Source organism: Cetorhinus maximus, unplaced genomic scaffold, assembly GCF_964194155.1.
Source record: "Cetorhinus maximus unplaced genomic scaffold, sCetMax3.hap1.1 HAP1_SCAFFOLD_1139, whole genome shotgun sequence".
Taxonomy (NCBI): domain Eukaryota; kingdom Metazoa; phylum Chordata; class Chondrichthyes; order Lamniformes; family Cetorhinidae; genus Cetorhinus; species Cetorhinus maximus.
Genome location: NW_027597081.1, coordinates 47,501 through 55,000, shown reverse-complemented (window position 1 = coordinate 55,000; position 7,500 = coordinate 47,501).

Genomic DNA, 7,500 nt, shown 5'->3' with positions numbered 1-7,500 from the left:
AGTTAGCAGGCAGGGAAGCCGGCCGGTAATTGAGGCCGCCCGCCGGGCCATAGGGCTGCAGTTAGGTGCCGACCTGCCCAGCAGCTCCTGGGGCTAAGTACATGTGGGTAAATGATTAACCAGTTAGCAGGCAGGGCAGCCGGCCGGTAAATAGAGCCACCCGCCCGGTGATAAGGGTGCAGTTAGGTGCCGACAGGCCCAGCAGCTCCAGGGGCTAAGTACATGTGGGTAAATGGTTAACCAGTCAGCAGGCAGAGCAGCCGGCCGGCAATTAGAGCCGCCCGCCCGCTAATCAGGGTGCAGATAGGTGCAGAACAGCCCATCATTTTCCAGGGGCTAAGTACATTTGGGTAAATGGTTAACCAGTTAGCAGGCAGGGCAGCCGGCCGGCCGGTAATTAGAGCCGCCCGCCCGGTGATAAGGGTGCAGTTAGGTGCCGGCCAGCCCAGCAGCTCCAGGGGCTAAGTACATGTGGGTAAATGGTGAACCAGTTAGCAGGCAGGGCAGCCGGCCGGCCGGTAATTAGAGCCGCCCGCCCGGTGATAAGGGTGCAGTTAGGTGCCGGCCAGCCCAGCAGCTCCAGGGGCTAAGTACATGCGGGTAAATGGTTAACCAGTTAGCAGGCAGGGCAGCCGGCCGGCAATTAGAGCCGCCCGCCCGCTAATCAGGGTGCAGTTCGGTGCAGAACAGCCCATCAGCTCCAGGGGCTAAGTACATGTGGGTAAATGGTTAACCAGTTAGCAGGCAGGGCAGCCGGCCGGTAATTGAGGCCGCCCGCCCGGCCATAGGGCTGCAGTTAGGTGCCGACCAGCCCAGCAGCTCCTGGGGCTAAGTTCATGTGGGTAAAGGATTAACCAGTTAGCAGGCAGGGCAGCCGGCCGGTAATTGGAGCCGCCCGCCCGCTCATCAGGGTGCAGTTAGGTGCAGAACAGCCCATCAGCTCCAGGGGCTAAGTACATGTGGGTAAATGGTTAACCAGTTAGCAGGCAGGGCAGCCGGCCGGCCGGTAATTAGAGCCGACCTCCCGGCCATAGGGCTGCAGTTAGGTGCCGACCAGCCCAGCAGCTCCAGGGGCTAAGTACATGTGGGTAAATGATGAACCAGTTAGCAGGCAGGGCAGCCGGCCGCTAATTACAGCCGCCCGCCCGCTAGTAAGGGTGCAGTTAGGTGCAGGACAGCCCATCAGTTTCCAGGGGCTAAGTACATGTGGGTAAATGGTTAACCAGTTAGCAAGGCAGGGCAGCCGGCCGGCCGGTAATTAGAGCCGGCCGCCTGTCCGCCCGCTAGTAAGGGTGCAGTTAGGTGCAGAACAGCCCATCAGTTTCCAGGGGCTAAGTACATGTGGGTAAAAGGTTAACCAGTTAGCAGGCAGGGCAGCCGGCCGGTAATTACAGCCGCCCGCCCGCTAATAAGGGTGCAGTTAGGTGCAGAACAGCCCATCAGTTTCCAGGGGCTAAGTACATGTGGGTAAATGGTTAACCAGTTAGCAAGGCAGGGCAGCCGGCCGGCCGGTAATTAGAGCCGGCCGCCTGTCCGCCCGCCAGTAAGGGTGCAGTGAGTTGCAGAACAGCCCATCAGTTTCCAGGGGCTAAGTACATGTGGGTAAATGGTTAACCAGTTAGCAGGCAGCGCAGCCGGCCGGGAATTACAGCCGGCCGCCTGTCCGCCCGCTAATAAGGGTGCAGTTAGGTGCAGGACAGCCCATCAGTTTCCAGGGGCTAAGTACATGTGGGTCAATGGTGAACCAGTTAGCAGGCAGAGCAGCCGGCCGGCAATTAGAGCCGCCCGCCCGCTAATCAGGGTGCAGTTAGGTGCAGGACAGCCCATCAGTTTCCAGGGGCTAAGTACATGTGGGTAAATGGTTAACCAGTTAGCAGGCAGGGCAGCCGGCCGGCCGGTAATTAGAGCCGGCCGCCTGTCCGCCCACTAATAAGGGTGCAGTTAGGTGCAGAACAGCCCATCAGTTTCCAGGGGCTAAGTACATGTGGGTAAATGGTTAACCAGCTAGCAAGGCAGGGCAGCCGGCCGGCCGGTAATTAGAGCCGGCCGCCTGTCCGCCCGCTAATAAGGGTGCAGTTAGGTGCAGGACAGCCCATCAGTTTCCAGGGGCTAAGTACATGTGGGTAAATGGTTAACCAGTTAGCAGGCAGGGCAGCCGGCCGGTAATTACAGCCGCCCGCCCGCTAATAAGGGTGCAGTTAGGTGCAGAACAGCCCATCAGCTTCCAGGGGCTAAGGACATGTGGGTAAATGGTGAACCAGTTAGCAGGCAGGGCAGCCGGCCGGCCGGTAATTAGAGCCGGCCGCCTGTCCGCCCGCTAATAAGGGTGCAGTTAGGTGCAGAACAGCCCATCAGTTTCCAGGGGCTAAGTACATGTGGGTAAATGGTTAACCAGTTAGCAGGCAGGGCAGCCGGCCGGCCGGTAATTAGAGCCGGCCGCCTGTCCGCCCGCTAATAAGGGTGCAGTTAGGTGCAGAACAGCCCCTCTGTTTCCAGGGGCTAAGTACATGTGGGTCAATGGTTAACCAGTTAGCAGGCAGAGCAGCCGGCCGGCAATTAAAGCCGCCCGCCCGCTAATCAGGGTGCAGTTAGGTGCAGAACAGCCCATCAGTATCCAGGGGCTAAGTACATGTGGGTAAAGGGTTTACCAGTTAGCAGGCAGGGCAGCCGGCCGGCCGGCAATTAGTGCCGACCTCCCGGCAACAAGGGTGCAGTTAGGTCGCCGACCAGCCCAGCAGCTCCAGGGGCTAAGTATATGTGAGTAAATGGTTGACCAGTTAAGCAGGCATGGCAGCCGGCCGGTAAGCGGAGCGTCCCGCCCCGTAATACGGGTGCAGTTAGCTGCAGAACACACCGGCAGGTCCAGGGACGAAGTAGTGGACGGGGAAACGGTTAACCAGTTAACAGGCAGGGCAGCCGTACGGGCAGTAGAGCCGCCCGCCCCGTAATACGGGTGCAGTTCGCGGCAGACCAGCCCCGCAGCTCAAAAGTCTAAGTGGAGAACGGGGAACCGGTTGACCGGTGAGCCGAAGCATGCCAGCAGGCAGGGAAGGTGCAAAAAGGGCCGATAAGACCGAACCGGCACGAGTAACAGGCTGCCGGGGGCGGGTTCCCAGCAAACCAGGTGAGGGGGCGTGGCCGGAGGCCGCGCAGGAGAGCCGCCCGCCCGTGAGTACGGTTAGAGGCAGCAGCGGGCTTCCCCAGCAGGGCAGAAGCCGAAGTGCAGGGAGCGAAATGGTTAACCAGCGAGCAGGCAGCATTCCGGCAGGGCTGGAGGGCGAAAAACGGCGTAAAATAACGGACCGGCAGGAGGAAATGGCTGCCGGGGGGCGGACCCAGAGCCCCCACGTGAGGGGGCGGTTCGGGTGGCAGAGCCGCGCATGCGCGGTTGGAAAACGCGTCACGTCGGAGCAGGGTGAAATCATTAACCAGTCGGCCGCTTCGGCGTCGGCTGGCCGGGCCGAGGAGGGTCGGACCGGGGAAAGGTTCCCGGTTTCGTGTCCGTCGGGTGGTCCCGAGTGCGGCAGGAAAAAATCCGGAATCCTGGGAGCCTTTTTTAAAAAAGAACCGGTCCGGGATGGGGTCGGATTTGGAAGCGTTTGCGGGGCCTAGGTGCCTCTTCGTCGGCATGACTACCGGACGGTCACCCGCCGATCGGCATTTGCGATTTGTTGGCTGGGGAGGTTGGCGGGGTACCTGCAGAATAGTAGGAGGTGGCAAATCGAGAATCGGTCGACATCGCCAAGTGCCTTCTCGAGCCTCCAGGTCTGCAGGGACCGACCCAGGCTGCCCCCAAACCGACCGCGAGGCCGTGCCGGGCGGCCATTTTTGGCCATTTTCGGCATTTTTCGCGTCTTTCGGTAGGTCACGGAAAGCGGCGGCCTGAAGCCCGGGCGTGCCCGGGGAAGGCTCCCCTTCGCCCGCGGGACCGGATTTGCCCCGGAAACGTCCCGAAGCCGGCCGGGAAGGCGGTTTCGAGGGCGAAGCACCTCCGATTGCCTTCGCAAGGCCGGGGAAAGTGGCCCCTGGGCCCGGGAGAGCAAAATCCGTGCGAGGACGGAAGCCCATGAGGTCAGATCCGAGGCTCTTACCCGGCGCCCGGTGGGGGTATTCCCGCAAAGAGCAGCGAGTGCGCCCGGCGACGGGTCAAGTTGCAATTTCTGGCATGCCACTCCTGGAGCTGGTTCATGAGTTCCCCTCGGAAGTCCCGATGAGGAAAGGGCAAAATGGCGTTTTGCGGGCTTTGGGGCCTCTTCGTCGGTAGGACTACCGCCCGACCTTACGGTTGGAATTGTCGGCAGGGGAGGTTGGCGGGGTACCTGCAGAATAGTAGGAGGTGGCAAATCGAGAATCGGTCGACATCGCCAAAAACCTTCTCGAGCCTCCAGGTCTGCAGGGACCGACCCAGGCTGCCGCCAAACCGACCGACAGGCCCTGCCGGCGGCCATTTTTGGCCATTTTCGGCATTTTTCGCCTCTTTCGGCCGGGATGGAAAAGCGGCGGCCTGAAGCCCGGGCCTGCCCGGGGAGGCCTCCTAATCGCCCGGGGGACCGGATTTGCCCCGGTGAGAGCCCCGGAAACGTCCCGAAGCCGGCCGGGAAGGCGGCCAAGGACGAAGCACCTCGGATTGCATTGGCAGGCCGTGCAAAGTGGCCTCCGGGCCCGCGAGACAATGCAGGGTGCCCTCGGTGTGCCCCTGAGAAATGGTTAACCAAACGAAGGACAGTGCGCCTCGGATTGCATTGGCAGGCCGTGCAAAGGGGCCCCCGGGCCCGCGAGACGTTACAGATTGCCCTCGGTGAGCCCCTGAGAAATGGTTAACCAATTGGACTTAGTCTCTGGCGGAGAGACAAAGTGTTTTCACGAGAAATGGTTAACCAATTGGACTTCGTCTCTGGCAGAGAGGCAAAGTGTTTTCACGAGAAATGGTTAACCAATGAGGACAATGGACCTCGGGTTGCATTGGCAGGCCGGGCAAAGTGGCTCTTGGGCCCGCGAGAGCAAAATCCGTGCACAGACGGAAGTCCATGAGGTCAGATCCGAGGCCTTTACCCGGCACCCGGTGGGGGTATTCCCGCAGAGAGTAGCGAATCTGCCCGGCGACGGGTCAAGTTGCATTTTCTGGCATGCCACTCCTGGAGCTGGTTAATGAGTTCCCCTCGGAAGTCCCGATGAGGAAAGGGCAAAATGGCGTTTTGCGGGCTTTGGGGCCTCCTGGACGGTAGGACTACCGCCCGACCTTACGGTTGGAATTGTTGGCAGGGGAGGTTGGCGGGGTACCTGCAGAATAGTAGGAGGTGGCAAATCGAGAATCGGTCGACATCGCCAAAAACCTTCTCGAGCCTCCAGGTCTGCAGGGACCGACCCAGGCTGCCGCCAAACCGACCGACAGGCCCTGCCGGCGGCCATTTTTGGCCATTTTCGGCATTTTTCGCCTCTTTCGGCCGGGATGGAAAAGCGGCGGCCTGAAGCCCGGGCCTGCCCGGGGAGGCCTCCTAATCGCCCGGGGGACCGGATTTGCCCCGGTGAGAGCCCCCGAAACGTCCCGAAGCCGGCCGGGAAGGCGGCCAAGGGCGAAGCACCTCGGATTGCATTGGCAGGCCGTGCAAAGTGGCCTCCGGGCCCGCGAGACAGTGCAGGGTGCCCTCGGTGTGCCCCTGAGAAATGGTTAACCAAACGAAGGACAGTGCGCCTCGGATTGCATTGGCAGGCCGTGCAAAGGGGCCCCCGGGCCCGCGAGACGTTACAGATTGCCCTCGGTGTGCCACTGAGAAATGGTTAACCAATTGGACTTAGTCTCTGGCAGAGAGGCAAAGTGTTTTCACGAGAAATGGTTAACCAATTGGACTTAGTCTCTGGCAGAGAGGCAAAGTGTTTTCAAGAGAAATGGTTAACCAATTGGACTTAGTCTCTGGCAGAGAGGCAAAGTATTTTCCAGAGAAATGGTTAACCAATTGGACTTAGTCTCTGGCGGAGAGACAAAGTGTTTTCAAGAGAAATGGTGAACCAATTGGACTTAGTCTCTGGCAGAGAGGCAAAGTGTTCTCACGAGAAATGGTTAACCAATTGGACTTAGTCTCTGGCAGAGAGGCAAAGTGTTTTCCTGAGAAATGGTTAACCAATTGGACTTAGTCTCTGGCAGAGAGGCAAAGTGTTTTCCAGAGAAATGGTTAACCAATTGGACTTAGTCTCTGGCGGAGAGACAAAGTGTTTTCACGAGAAATGGTTAACCAATTGGACTTAGTCTCTGGCGGAGAGACAAAGTGTTTTCAAGAGAAATGGTTAACCAAATGGACTTAGTCTCTGGCAGAGAGGCAAAGTGTTTTCAAGAGAAATGGTTAACCAATTGGACTTAGTCTCTGGCAGAGAGGCAAAGTGATTTCAAGAGAAATGGTTAACCAATTGGACTTGGTCTCTGAACGGCAGGCAAATTGTGGCCTTGAGAAATGATTAACCAATTGGACTTAGTCTCTGGCGGAGAGACAAAGTGTTTTCACGAGAAATGGTTAACCAATTGGACTTAGTCTCTGGCAGAGAGGCAAAGTGTTTTCCTGAGAAATGGTTAACCAATTGGACTTAGTCTCTGGCAGAGAGGCAAAGTGTTTTCCAGAGAAATGGTTAACCAATTGGACTTAGTCTCTGGCGGAGAGACAAAGTGTTTTCAAGAGAAATGGTGAACCAATTGGACTTAGTCTCTGGCAGAGAGGCAAAGTGTTCTCACGAGAAATGGTTAACCAATTGGACTTAGTCTCTGGCAGAGAGGCAAAGTGTTTTCCTGAGAAATGGTTAACCAATTGGACTTAGTCTCTGGCAGAGAGGCAAAGTGTTTTCCAGAGAAATGGTTAACCAATTGGACTTAGTCTCTGGCGGAGAGACAAAGTGTTTTCACGAGAAATGGTTAACCAATTGGACTTAGTCTCTGGCGGAGAGACAAAGTGTTTTCAAGAGAAATGGTTAACCAAATGGACTTCGTCTCTGGCAGAGAGGCAAAGTGTTTTCCAGAGAAATGGTTAACCAATTGGACTTAGTCTCTGGCGGAGAGACAAAGTGTTTTCACGAGAAATGGTTAACCAATTGGACTTAGTCTCTGGCGGAGAGACAAAGTGTTTTCAAGAGAAATGGTTAACCAAATGGACTTCGTCTCTGGCAGAGAGGCAAAGTGTTTTCAAGAGAAATGGTTAACCAATTGGACTTAGTCTCTGGCAGAGAGGCAAAGTGATTTCAAGAGAAATGGTTAACCAATTGGACTTGGTCTCTGAACGGCAGGCAAATTGTGGCCTTGAGAAATGATTAACCAATTGGACTTAGTCTCTGGCGGAGAGACAAAGTGTTTTCACGAGAAATGGTTAACCAATTGGACTTAGTCTCTGGCAGAGAGGCAAAGTGTTTTCCTGAGAAATGGTTAACCAATTGGACTTAGTCTCTGGCAGAGAGGCAGAGTGTTTTCACGAGAAATGGATAACCAATTGGACTTAGTCTCTGGCAGAGAGGCAAAGTGTT